The 15182-nt window shown below is 39.6% G+C and overlaps 1 long non-coding RNA gene across 1 annotated transcript in view; it reads right to left on the bottom strand.

Moving 5' to 3' along the window:
- Nucleotides 1-245: 245 nt before the first annotated feature.
- Nucleotides 246-15182, bottom strand: part of LOC123334459 — a 244352-nt gene continuing 229415 nt past the window's right edge. Inside the window, exon 4 of the long non-coding RNA XR_006552330.2 lies at nt 246-414. This is a non-coding gene — a long non-coding RNA (uncharacterized LOC123334459). The remainder of the gene's footprint in view (nt 415-15182) is intronic.

Below are 15182 nucleotides of genomic sequence, written 5' to 3'. Positions count from 1 at the left end.
ATAAATTCTGTGACATATGATCCCTGCATTTTCAAATAAATTAAAACAGGAGTCAGATCAAATTTCTCCCTGGGGCCAAGAAAAGCATGTTCCTCATGTTTGGAGTGAACAAGGATGGTGACAATTAAAGAAAACGTCCCTTTCCCCCCACATATGAATAATGATATCTGTCGCTGAAGGGACAGATAACGAGAAGAAAAAGAAAAACTTCACCAGGATTTACTGTGCAGTTAGTATGTGACAAATACAGTGTAAAATAATTTTATTCATTCTAGATATTCATTGAACAAGTATTCCTTGCCGGCCTTTTCAGTTCTTAACAATGTTCTTGACGCTGGAGAGTCCATGATGAACAGAACAAGAATAATTCCTGCCTTCATGGAGCAAATGGACTGTGGGGAAACAGGCAATAAGCTAGAAATTAAAGAAATAATGTGAGGTTGAAAAAAATGATACAAGTAAGGTAAAAAGGGTTCAGTTCAGTTCAGTTCAGTTCAGTTGCTCAGTCGTGTCTGACTCTTTGCGACCCCATGAATCGCAGCACGCCAGGCCTCCCTGTCCATCACCATCTCCCAGAGTTCACTCAAACTCACGTCCATCGAGTCAGTGATGCCATCCAGCCATCTCATCCTCTGTCGTCCCCTTCTCCTCCTGCCCCCAATCCCTCCCAGCATCAGAGTCTTTTCCAATGAGTCAACTCTTCACATGAGGTGGCCAAAGTACTGGAGCTTCAGCTTTAGCATCATTCCTTCCAAAGAAATCCCAGGGCTGATCTCCTTCAGAATGGACTGGTTGGATCTCCTTGCAGTCCAAGGGACTCTCAAGAGTCTTCTCCAACACCATAGTTCAAAAGCATCTATTCTTCGGTGCTCAGCCTTCTTTACAGTCCAACTCTTACATCCATACATGACCACAGGAAAAACCATAGCCTTGACTAGATGGACATTTGTTGGCAAAGTAATGTCTCTGCTTTTGAATATGCTATCTAGGTTGGTCATAACTTTCCTTCCAAGGAGTAAGTGTCTTTTAATTTCATGGCTGCAGTCACCATCTGCAGTGATTTTGGAGCCCAGAAAAACAAAGTCTGACATTGTTGACCCATCTATTTCCCATGAAGTGATGGGACCAGAAAAAGGGTACTTTGTGACTGAAAAAAAAAAAAGAGGAAGAAAATTGTCAGGAGAGGCCATCTGAGGTGAGGACACGCAGGATGGAGTCAGCCATGACAAGAATTTTCCAGACACATGTGACGGCATATTGGAAGCCCTGGAGCATCAAAGAAGGCCTTAGAGCTCTACATGCTTCACTTTGCCATTTATTCCCCCAAGCAATCTTACAATGTGAGCATCATCATTAGTCCCACTGAGTAGATGATAAAACTGATGTAATTTGCCCACATTCACACTGATAAGAAGTGGTAAAGCTGGTATTTCAATTTCCGTCTAATTACAGAGATGCCTCTTTTATTCCCTTTTAATTTAATAGAATCACACTATCCACATTATTGTGATGTTGTTCCTTTTTTTTCCCTTGAAAACATATCCTAAGGATATCTACAAATAAAGTGGTTAAAGTCTATCTTTCATGTTCATGTTAGTTGCTCACTCATGTCTGACTCTTTGCAACCCCCTGGACTATAGCCTGCCAGGCTCCTCTGTCCAGGGGATACTCCAGACAAAAATATTGGAGTGGGTTGCCATTTCCCTCTCTAGGGGACCTTCCTAACCCAGGGATCAAACCCACATAAACTGCATTGTAGGCAGATTCTTTAACATTTGAGCCATTATCTCCTCTAATTTCTTTATGAGCATAGGATCACAATAACCTGTGGAAAATTCTGAAAGAGATGGGAATACCAGACCACCTGACCTGCCTCTTGAGAAACCTGTATGCAGGTCAGGAAGCAACAGTTAGAACTGGGTATGGAACAAAGACTGGTTCCAAATAGAAAAAAGAGTACGTCAAGGCCATATATTGTCACCCTGCTTATTTAACTTATATTCTGAGTACATCATGAGAAATTCTGGCCTGGAAGAAGCATGAGCTGGAATCAAGATTGCTGGGAGAAATATCAATAATGTCAGATATGCAGATGACACCACCCTTATGGCAGAAAGTGAACAGGAACTCAAAAGACTCTTGATGAAAGTGAAAGAGGAGAGTGAAAAAGCTCAACATTCAGAAAACGAAGATCATGGCATCCGGTCCCATCTTCATGGGAAATAGATGGGGAAACAGTGGAAACAGTGTTAGACTTTATTTTGGGGGGCTCCAAAATCACTGCAGATGGCAATTGCAGCCATGAAAGTAAAAGACGCTTACTCCTTGGAAGGAAAGTTATGACCAACCTAGATAGCATATTGAAAAGCAGAGATATTACTTTGCCAACAAAGGTCCATCTAGTCAAGGCTATGGTTTTTCCAGTGGTCATGTATGGATGTGAGAGTTGGACTGTGAAGAAAGCTGAGCACCGTAGAACTGGTGCTTTTGAACTGTTGTGTTGGAGAAGACTCTTGAGTCGCTTGGACTGCAAGGAGATCCAACCAGTCCATCCTAAAGGAGATCAATCCTGGGTATTCATTGGAAGGACTGATGCTGAAGCTGAAACTCCAATACTTTGGCCACCTCATGGGAAGAGTTGACTCATTGGAAAAGACCCTATTGCTGGGAGGGATTGGGGGCAGGAGAAGAAGGGGACGACAGAGGATGAGATGGCTTGATGGCATCACTGACTCGATGGACGTGAGTCTGAGTGAACTCCAGGCATTGGTGATGGACAGGGAGGCCTGGCGTGCTGCAATTCATGGGGTGGCAAAGAGTCGGAAATGACTGAGCAACTGTACTGAACTGAACTGACACCTGTGTATTAGTTTCCCAAGGCTGCCTTTAAAAACATGATTCCAACTGGACAGCTTAACCAACAAAGGTTGTTGCATCCTAGTTCTGGAGGCTAGAAGTCTGAAGGCAAGGTGTTGGCAGGGCTGATTCCTTCTGAGAACTCTGAAAGGAAGAGGCATTCCAGGCCTCTCACCTAACTTCTGTTAGCCTCTCATCTGCTGGGTTATAGATTCCATCCTCTCCCTATGTCTCCCACATGATCTTCTATGCCCCAATTTCCCCCTGCTCTTAAGAACATGGTTATGTCAGATCAGGGTCCACCCTAATGACCTCACTTTAACTTGATTACCTGTGACGACTCCATCTCTGAACAAAGTCACACTGTGACCCACAGGAAGTTAGGGCTTCAACATATTTCAAAGGACACAATTCAGCCCATAACAACCATACATACACATGCTGGGGTGATTTGCTGTTTCTCATTTGTTTCTTTGTATCTAATGTTCTATTAGTTTTGTTTTATTCCTTCTTCCAACTACATTCTCCATCATGACAGCCACAATCATTACTCTAAGCTAACCCAAGTTAGTACCTGGTTTATGATTTTCTTCCTTATCTACACACACACACACACACACACACAGAGGGAGATTTTCTTATGCTTTAAAAAATATGAATAACATTATAAAAATTACTCCTATCTTTCTCACTTAACAATACCAGCCAAAGAGGCTTATTAAAATCATCCAGTATACCTTGATCATTTCTTTTCAGAGCACTATGACATTCCATAATGTATGTGGACATAATTCATCCCACCCTTCTTCACTTATTAGGCTTTCTCATGTACTCCACAGTACTGCTCTTCTCACTCAGAGGTCTGTATGGTTTATAGATCTAAATGAGACAGTTTGGAGTGGTACAGTGTAAAAACCTACATAATCCATCATCAGGAATTAGCCATCCCTGACCACTCCAGTACTTTGGCCACCTCATGCGAAGAGTTAACTCATTGGAAAAGACCCTGATGCTGGGAGGGATTGGGGGCAGGAGGAGAAGGGGACAACAGAGGATGAGATACCTGGATGGCATCACTGACTCGATGGACGTGAGTCTGAGTGAACTCCGGGAGTTGGTGATGGACAGGGAGGCCTGGCGTGCTGCGATTCATGGGGTTGCAAAGAGTCGGACACGACTGAGCAACTGAACTGAACTGAACTGACCTGGATCAAAGTCAACACAGCCCTACACGTTTAAATGCAGTCGTTCAGTGAGGGCTTTAGGAATCAGGCCTGCTCCTGAACTGCTTCACAAAATTATTCAGAATAAAGATTTTGTCTCAGTCTCCTCATCTATATCCCAGGACTGTTAGAAGAACTGAATTTAGGAGCTTTTTTTCAGTCAGTATAATGAGTCAAGAGTGCATATTTAACAAATACGATTCCTCTTATTGCCATAATGCTTACTTTATCTTTCATATTTTGACCAGTTATATAATCCCATCAACTGATTTTTTATAATCATTTAGTGGTATTTAAGGTACAACTTATGCTTTCCTCATTGCCAGTGGTGCCAACATACTGACTCCCTGTTGAATTTCATTGCTAAGAAGTTTCCTGTGAGAAATGGGAGAAAAGCTGGGAAAGGGGACAGAGTAGACAGCAATCAAAGATTCTCCAAAACCAACTAACCTGTGGATAAAAATTATGGTTTAAAACACTAGAAAAGGAATTGAAACCTTTAATTATGATCAAAATAAGACATTTTTAGATAATTACATTGCTTTTGTGCTACATCATTATAAAAAATAACTTGGCTTAGCAGTATCAAGGAATAGAACAAAGACCTCTAGACCTAAAAATGAAAAACAAACAAAAAATTGTTTGCCAGGCAAGAGAAAATTAGTAAAGAAAATCACTGTAGTTTGCAGAGAGGGAAAAAATAGAGTTTCAAGAATTAGGAAGGGGTTTTCATGGTGGTTATGTTCATTAAGCACTAAGAACATTCACTGGGATGGCAAATAATGAGTCTAGAAGTTGATAGTGTTTGGCAAAATAATTTCCATTGTTCATTGGTCAAGAAAGGCTCTTCAGTATGGTCCAGTAAGAGTCTGGTGTATTGGGCCACTTAAAATTCATGACAGCTTATTAGTTCAGCTAGTTAGACTCAATTGTGATAAATTCATTTTACATTTTGATATCACATTAGCAAGTGTTCCTATTCATTGAAGATATTCATTTTTCAGAAGAAACAGATCTTCTAATTTCTAAATATTCACTTCATCTTTTAATATGCCATCTCTACTTTTAGATCAATGATCAAAATCCTAAAATATTTAGAATAAAATTTTAAAAGTATTCATACCTTCAAACCTACACTTAGGATTTTAGTATCTCCAAATTATTGTGAGTAAAACTGATAACTCTAGATTTATATGTTCTCATGCCTTAATCCATGACAGGTATTGGGAAATGCAATGAAAAACATTACTTTAAGTGTTTTTGACACTCATGAAAAGATATTCCACATAGTAACTCTAAAGGAAGTCAAAGTTATAAAGCAATGCAATTCAGTATCCCTGACAGGCAGTAGATTAGGGTAACTTCCTATGACATGCTTAGTCAAAAGGAAATAGGTATAAAATATGGACATCCAGGAGTTGGAAAATGAATTCAAGAAAAATAGCTCAAGTTGTACAAGCTAAAAGGTTTCCAAAAACCTGCATGGCAATACATGTGTGAGGAGTCATCTCTAACAGATAAAACAGTGAAACTCATCCAAAAAGCAACTTATGTATATTCAAAAATATTATTGGCAACAATAATACTCCCTCAAACCTGCATTACTGTATTTTTCATTCAGTTATGTTATTTCACATCTTTGTGACTCACTGATCAAGTGCAGGCTTCTCGTGGGGCATAATAGCCTTTTCTCAGCTGACTTGGAATGCCCAAATGCCAAACGAGAACTTAACTGAAGGAGTCATTTCATGCAGGCCTTAGGAGAGTAATGCTATTTCAGTCTCAAAAAAAAAAAAAAAAAAATCAGCTAAAGATAGGCTCAAATTTCAGAAACAAGATCATGAGCTTATGTTTCTCCAGTTTTCCCTTGAAAATAGAACATTCAAATATTTCATTCTCTTTTGCATTATGCCAAGATCATACCTAGGACTATAAAACGAGAAGTATATGCAAAAATAACAATGACCAAATACCCTCTGCTTGTCTTTAAGATTTTAATATTTCCTAGAGGATACAGGCAGCAGAATCATTGCCATTCCTTGTTAAGGTTCTTCTCAGTGAACGAGAGTGTTGTATATGAATATGGCTCAAGGGATTCCTGAAGGAACAGTTGATGGGGAAGCCACAGCACAAGAGAAATTCCACTAGACAAGTCCTTAATATTTTACTCACCAAGAGAAATGACCTGTTTTTAAAGAAATTCACAAAGGAGTTAGTGCATGAAAGAAATGGAAATGCTATACACAGTGTCTTAAATTAAGGTATCAATAGCTAGCACTGGCAGGCAAGTCCTCTGATCAGCTGGAGAAAGACTGTAGAAAATGGGCAAAGGAAACATGAACGGTACACTGAAAGAGAAACCCAAGTGCTCCAGAGAATTTGAAAGGATGTTCAAAATTATTGGTCATGAGGAAAAGGCAAGCTAATGATAACTTACTGTGAACAATGTCAGATTCACGATCTCCGAAGAAGATGTAGCTTCGGGACCAGGGACCAGCCTTGATCACTCCAGAGCTTTGGTATAGCAGAGTTTTATTAAAGTCTAAAAAGGGTCAGAGAAAGTTTCTGACATAGACACCAGAAGGAGGATGGAGAGTGCCCCCCTTGCTAGTCTTAGCAAGGAGCTATATACTTTTCAACTGGTTATTAACAATAAATCAAAAGAAAGTCTCAAGGCTGTAAAGGTCTTATCAGACTCACTCCCACAATATACATTTTAAGATAATAGGATTAGAACTAATAATAGAAAGATCTTACCAGACCCACTCCCATAATATACTTTGAAAGATAACAGGGTTAGTCAGAAGGTTCTCAAGGAGAAACATGTCTTCAAGCAGGATACACTGTTGTTATATAATCATTGCCACAGAGTTTAAGGGAAAACATATCCTTGAGCAAGATGAATTGTTGTGTTGTGCAATCATCAGCCCTGGACTTAAAGGAAAAAAAAAAAATGTCCTTTTCTCCTCCTTGAGAACTCCAGACCCCTATATCCTTCATGAGAGCCCCAGACCCCTTTCTCCTCCTCCGGGATCCCAGACTTATTAATGACCTACCTAGGAACTGACTCTTTCACTAAGACACCAATGAGATATCACATCAAACTTTTTAAACTGGCAACAGAAAGTCAGGTATCACTCAGTATTCATGGGATGGGGAAACTGTCATGAATGGTCGACTAAGAAGAGTTAACAACTGGTGTGAACATTCTGGAAGGCATTCTGGAAAGCAATCCAGCACTACCTTGAAAGACAGATCTAACTATACAAGTCCAGGATGGGTATCCCAGTAAAATCCTGATAGCTCCACAAAGATTGGTTCAAAGCATTGTGTTGGTGAAGAGTTAGAGGGCTTCCCTGGTGGCGCAGTGGTTAGCACCTGACAATGCAGGAGACGCAGGTTTGATTCCTGGGTTGGGAAGATCCCTCTGGATAAGGAAATGCAACGCACTCCAGTATTCTTGTCTGGGAAATCCCACGGACAGAGGAGCCTGGGGGCTATAGTCCATGGAGTCACAAGAGTCGAAAGAGTTAGAAGTAACCTGAGTGTCCACCATAGGGAGAGAGGAAATGTTGATGCCCATCACAATAAATTATCCAGAAGGTACAAACTAGTATAAGTCAACTGTATTTCAAAATTTTTAAAAAGATACAAATCAGGTATAAACTTGGCAACATAGATTGATCTTTAAAATGTGGTGTTAGTGGGAAAGAGTAAGAAACAATTAGAGACCTACAATATGTATTTAAATTTATATAAGTGATGGTTATATTGTCTAAATAAATTTAAATAGATCTGCACACAACACTTGGCAAGAATCAGATCAGATCAGATCAGTCGCTCAATCATGTCCGACTCTTTGCGACCCCATGAATCGCAGCACGCCAGGCCTCCCTGTCCATCACCATCTCCCGGAGTTCACTGAGACTCACGTCCATCGAGTCAGTGATGCCATCCAGCCATCTCATCCTCTGTCGTCCCCTTCTCCTCCTGCCCCCAATCCCTCCCAGCATCAGAGTCTTTTCCAATGAGTCAACTCTTCCCATGAGGTGGCCAAAGTACTGGAGTTTCAGCTTTAGCATCATTCCTTCCAAAGAAATCCCAGGGCTGATCCTTCAGAATGGACTGGTTGGATCTTCTTGCAGTCCAAGGGACTCTCAAGAGTCTTCTCCAACACCACAGTTCAAAAGCATCAATCCTTCAGCGCTCAGCCTTCTTCACAGTCCAACTCTCACATCCATACATGACCACAGGAAAAACCATAGCCTTGACTAGATGAACCTTTGTTGGCAAAGTAATGTCTCTGCTTTTGAATATGCTATCTAGGTTGGTCATGACTTTCCTTCCAAGGAGTAAGCATCTTTTAATTTCATGGCTGCAGTCACCATCTGTAGTGATTTTGGAGCCCAGAAAAATAAAGTTTGACACTGTTTCCACTGTTTCCTCATCTATTTCCCATGAAGTGGTGGGACCGGATGCCATGATCTTTGTTTTCTGAATGTTGAGCTTTAAGTCAACTTTTTCACTCTCCTCTTTCACTTTCATCAAGAGGCTTTTGAGTTCCTCTTCACTTTCTGCCATAAGGGTGGTGTCATCTGCATATCTGAGGTTATTGATATTTCTCCCAGCAATCTTGATTCCAGCTTGTGCTTCTTCCAGCCCAGCGTTTCTCATGATGTACTCTGCATATAAGTTAAATAAACAGGGTGACAATATACAGCCTTGACGTACTCCTTTTCCTATTTGGAACCACTCTGTTGTTGGCAAGAATACATTCATATTAAAGGATATACTTTAAACACATTAATATACCTGCATATGAAGGTAGGAGATTTTTAAAAATGCAAACTTTATAATAAAATAAGATGCATGTACAAAAGACAATATTAGGCCCAGAAAACAAAAACACTTTGAAATCTCATCCTTCTCTAAAATCTACCTCTTAAACCTATTTCTCCAACCTCACAGCAGTTTTGGAGGAAAATTTTTATATGGGAGAGATAGAGAGAAGATGAGGAGGCAGACAAAGTGTGCATACAAAGTACATGTGGATGGAAATAGGACCATCCATAGGATAGAAATCAAGTAATAGCATCAAATATCATCATAAAAAGTAAGGTCTCTTCCTAGAACAATCCTAATGGTTATAATAAAACTCAGATTAGTGGGTCATTTTTCCTTAAATAATGCTATTTTTCATTGTCATCATTATTCATATTAGCCAGTGTATAATCTTTAGTTGAGACTTGAGCAGTCAACAGTTAGATTAAAAAAGAGGACTTCCTGCAAACTTCTTAGTTTCTCATTCATTTACATGCATTTTTATTCGTTAATTTAGGACTTTCCCCCCCTTTTAGTCTAATTCATGTTTCAAAAAAAGCTCACTACCTCTGCTAAGACCAGTTCTCCTGGATCAGTCATTACTGTGTGTGTATGTTAACTGTAAACATGTGTGATAAGATAATTTCTCTCTTTCACACACACACACTCACTAAACACTCTTGTCCACTGAACAATACTAGACTAAATCTTCATCCTACATATTGTTGAAATGGAAGTAACAAGATAGCACCAGGAAATACAGTCTGGTAGCAAAAATCGATGGACATGAGTTTGAGTGAACTCCGGGAGTTGGTGATGGACAGGGAGGCCTGGTGTGCTGTGATTCATGGGGTCGCAAAGAGTCAGACACGACTGAGCGACTGAACTGAACTGAAATGAACTGAGCAAACTATTTTATTCCTCCAATCCCAACATGTTTACACATGAGTGAGAAAGAATATGCGTGGTATGCATGTGTGGATGTGTGTGTGTGCATGTTCGTGCATGCACAAAATGTATGTGGATGGAGAAGGGGTAGAAAACAAATAATACTGGGTTGTTGTTTTTTTAACATACTTGGATACTTTCAGGGAAGCATGCACTCTCCACTTACAACTGCCCCTGCCCTTCCTTCCAGCTTCTATCTAAAGTGTCCCCCTTCTTCTCACCTGCCTGGCCCCAAAAGACATCAGACTTCATACCGCTGCTCAACTGCTCTGCTCTGCAGTGGTCTCCCAGATACCCTAGGCACATTTAAAAACAGGAGGAGGCCCACTGAGTAGGCATAAGCCTGAGTATAAAGGGAAAATCAATAGCTATCAATCCCTGTTTGATCAAACCACAGAGAAAGATAGGGCTTCTCCCTAAGGGAGCTTGAAATCAGCACATCATAACTTGCAGAAACGGACACCTGTGAAACGGTCTTTCCCCATATTTTCCTTGCTTGAAGAGCATGACAAAAGAAAGAGAAGAACAAAAGGACAGAACCTAAGGTTTCTTTCTTTCTTTTTTTTGCTTTTGCTTCACTTTGAGACATTTATAAAATGATACATCACAGGAAGACAGGAGCCAATTTTCAAATTTGGATGCCTCGGACAGCTATCCCTACACAAAACATGGAAAGCCAGCAATCCTTTCTTGCCAGCTTTAGGGATTTGGTCTCCTGCTGAAAGCTTTCCAAATGGACAGATGTAAGAATACTGCTTCATGGGCCAGATACTGAAATCACAACTCTTGATTGCAAATTCAAGAGCAATGAAATTGTGTTGCAAATGCTGTCTGGGCTGGGAGGGAGCCCATGTAGCCATGGAAGATTAGTGCAAACTGGCACCACTCACCAGACCAGAGTAATAAAGGCAAATTTTCTAAAGAAGAATTACATTCAGTATTATCAAATTCCTACTAGTGTCCAGTTCCCAAATTTACCATTCAAAGGAAAGAAGGAACTTAGAAAGGATTCATGATAAAACAACCAAATTTTCAGAATTATAGTTAAAAGAGAGCTTTAAAAGTCATGTATTTCAGTAAATGCTAACCTTCAACCACATTCAGTTCAGTCACTCAGTCATGTCCAACTCTTTGTGACCCATGGACTGTAGCACACCAGGCTTCCCTGTCCATCACCAACTCCCGGAGCTTGCTCAAACTCATGTCCATTGAGTCAGTGATACCATCCAACCATCTCATCCTCTGTTGTCCCCTTCTCCTCCTGCCTTCAATCTTGCCCAGCATCAGGGTCTTTTCAAATGAGTCAGTTCTTCACATCAAGTGGCCAAAGATTGGAGTTTCAGCTTCAGCATCAGTCCTTCCAATGAATATTCAGGACTGATTTCATTTATGATTGACTAGTTTGATCTCCGTGCAGTCTAAGAGACTCTCAAGAGTCTTCTCCAACACCACAGTTCAAAAGCATAAATTCTTCAGCACGCAGCTTTCTAAAGTCCAACTCTCACATCCATTATGACTACTGGAAAAACCATAGCTTTGACTAGACGGACCTTTGTCAGCAAAGTAATGTCTTTGCTTTTTAATATGCTGTCTAGGTTGATCATACCTTTTCTTTCAAGGAGCAAGCATCTTTTATGGCTTGCGTAAAGTTCATGGCTGCAGTCTCCGTCTGCACACATTATTATCTCCAAAATCATCTTTTTATTTGTTATGCTCAATATATCTGTCCATTTAATACCCTTTACTAAAGGTCTACTGTGTGGCAGTCATTGTGGTAAGTGGGGTGTGTGTGTGTGTGTGTGTGTGTGTGTGTGTGTGTGATTACATTTGATGTTACAACCTATAAGGAGTTTTTTTAATACATTTTCTAGAAAAGCACTTAACTTGGAATATGTTCTACCAATTTATTATTTTTCAATCAATTAGTCACACCTAAGTATATTCGTAGAGAAAAGAATCATATGTTCACACACAATGTACAAGAGTGTTCATAGCAGCATTGCTCAGAATAGCCCAATTAATAGCATTAGAATAGATACACGATGGTTTATTCAAACATCAAAATATTATGCAACAATAAAAATGAGCAGATCTCAAGGACATGCAGTCATCTGGATCATCCTCACTGAGTAACACTGAGTGAGAGAAGCCAAACACGAGAAAGGGTGTGCTATGTGGTTCCAATTACATTATACAAAGTTCACATACAGGCAAAGCTAATCTAAGAAGATGGCAATCCAAATAGGAGTTCCCTCTGGGGACTTCCCTGGTGGCTCAGATGGTAAAGCATCTGCCTACAATGCAGGAGACCTGGGTTCAATCCCTGGGTCAGGAAGATTCCCTGGAGAAGGAAATGGCAACCCACTCCAGTACTCTTGCTTGGAAAATCCCATGGATGGAGGATCCTGACAGGCTACAGTTCATGGGGTTGGAAAGAGTCGGACACAACCGAGTGTTTCACTTTTCCTGGGGCGTGCATGGTGCCTAGAAGGTACACAGAGGGATCTACAGTTCTGATAACATTCTGATTCGTGATCTGGGAATAGGCTACAAGGGTTTTCACTGTGTGAAAATTTGCTCTGTACCTTCTCTGTGCATTTGACACTTCTATAAAAAGTTTGTGAACATAAAAAGAAGTAACATGACACTAATGCTAAGAAGTATATACTATATGACAATCGATTAAACAACTTTAAAATCTTACTGTATGACTGCAATTTGGTAAATTTGACACTGGATACTGGCACAGAACACAGAAAGTAACAAGAATATGTTATGGTATTAAAAACTAACAGCAGTAATATTTCTTCTCTTCATGTTGGTATAACATCATATAATTACCTTTCTTAAAAATATATTTACTTATTTATTTATTTGGCTGTATTGGGTTTTATTTGTGGCATGCAGACTCTTCACTGCAGGGCACAAGCTCTTTAGTGGTGGCACGTGGGCTTGGCAGTTGCCCATGTGGGCTTTGTTGCCCTACAGCATGTGAGATCTTAATTCTCCAACCAGGGATTGGACCTATGTCCCCTGAATTGCAAGGCAGATTCTTAGCCATTGGACAACCAAGGAAGTCCCCACAATTCCTTTTTAAAAGGTAGAAGCAGTATGCTATTAATATGTATAAGATTCCTCCAACCTGCTTGTCCACTATAAAATTTCCCCCAAATTCAAGTTATCTTGCAGCTTGGACAAGTATGCTCTGAAAGATGTAAGTGCCCCATAAATCAGATCTACCTTTTTACATTTATCTCTCTTATATACATTTGAATATATAATATACATTTATCATCAATGTTTCTAGATCATATAAACTGTCAGTTATGCTCCCTGCTTGGGTAATTCACATGACAAAGGTGTCTCAGGCTCAAGAGTTGGAGTCAATGACTCCTTCTCTGACACCAAGTATAAAAAAGGAATGGCCAAATATAAGTACAGTACACAAAACAGGATGGTTTATGTCTCTCATGGAATAACATGGGACTTTCATAGGAGAAGTGAAAACTATTATAGAAGGCTTTGCCCAAAACCTTTTAGACAAAGAGAGAAATCATGTCATATCAACTTTTCCAAAGAGAGATAAATGATGTCGTTTCAAACTCTAAACTGAAAATGTAACATGGATTCCAGTTATGAGTACCAAGCAATTATGTGAACACCAGCTGGGAATTTGGTATCCTAACAACATGTAGGAAAAGAAGGTAAATTCTCCAGGTATGTGGGAAATACAAAGGCATGCCACGAAGAAGATTGAGATGATCTTGTTTTCATCCCCATTTGTTTTCTATCTCTTTTTTCTAATTTATGTTCAGAAAAAGGATAGTTCAAGCAGATGGTGAAACTAAGCAGGACCTTATCCTAAATATGAAGACCTGCTGATGCCATAGGACTTTCTTTCCTTTTTCTTCCCCTAATTCTAAGTATACTAAGGTCTGAATTTTATGCATAAAAATGTCCCCAATAAATTTGTCCCCATCACATTGCAGAATCAAGCTTTCCCTTGACTCCTTTTGCATTAGGATAGTAAGTAAAAGAAACCTATTAAACTACCTTAGTGCTTCTCAGGTGGTTCAGTGGCAAAGAATCCACCTGCCAAATAGGAAATGTAGGTTCAATCCCTGGGTCAGGAAGATCCCCTGGAGAAAGAAGTGGCAACTCACTCCAGGATTCTTGCTTGTGAGATCTCATAGACAGAGGAGTATGGCAGGCACAGTCCATGGGGTTTCAAAAGAGTCAGACACAGCTTAGCAACTAAACAACAACAATAACAACAAACTACCTTAAGTAAATCAAATCTATGGAATTTATTAGTAAGCTACAGACATACCTCATAAAAATCAAAGGCAGAAAGTCTATCTCAATTTTAAGGAAAAATGGAGCCAGTTACATGAGAGTCTGGGTCAAAGCCCAGTCTTTCCTTCATTATCTGCTTTGTACTATCTACACTTCATTCTTCTTCTCTCTCTCTCCTTTTATCTTCTGTCATTCTCTTAAATTATATATAAATTAGCTACATAGAGCCACCACCAACTCAGATACATATTTAGAGCTAGTGGGCTGCATGCACTAAATCCCAATTCTAAATTAATGTTAAAGATAAATCTGTTGCATTTCTATACACTAACAACAAAAGATCAGAAAAGGAAAATAAAGAAACAATCTCATTTACCACCATTGCATCAAAAAGAATAAAATACCTAGGAATATATCCACCTAAGGAAACAAAAGACCTGTCCTCTGAAAACTATAAGACACTAATGAAAGAAATTGAAGATACTACAAACAGATGAAAAGATATACATATTCTTGTATTGAAAGAATCATTATTGACAAAAAAGACTATACAACCCAAGACTATCCACAATTCAATGCAATCCCTATCAAATGACCAATGGCATTTTTTACAGAACTAGAACAAAAACTCCTAAAATTTATATGAAGACAAAGACTCTGAATAGCCAAAGCAATCTTGAGAAAGAAAAGCAGAGCTGGAGGAATCAAGCACCCTGACTTCAGACCATACTACAAACTTACAGTCATCAAAACAGGATGGTACCAACACAAAAATAGACATATAGATCAATGGGACAGGATATAAAGCTGAGAAATTAACCCACACACCTACTGGCAATTAATCTATGACAGAGAAGGCAAGACTTTAAAATGGAGGAAAAACAGTCTCTTCAATAAGTAGTTCTGGGAAAACTGGACAGATCCATGTATGTCAGGAGATGTTCAACTTTAAGGGATCCAATATGTTTTCTTCCTTTGTGTGCCATTTCTCAAGGACTCTCTGTTCCTCATCAATTCCTGAAAAACAGGAACGAGCAG

The sequence above is a fragment of the Bubalus bubalis genome, chromosome 7, assembly GCF_019923935.1.
Source record: "Bubalus bubalis isolate 160015118507 breed Murrah chromosome 7, NDDB_SH_1, whole genome shotgun sequence".
In the NCBI taxonomy this organism is placed as follows: Eukaryota; Metazoa; Chordata; class Mammalia; order Artiodactyla; family Bovidae; genus Bubalus; species Bubalus bubalis.
Note: the sequence above shows the minus strand (reverse complement) of the source record. Positions and strands in the feature narration are given on the sequence as shown.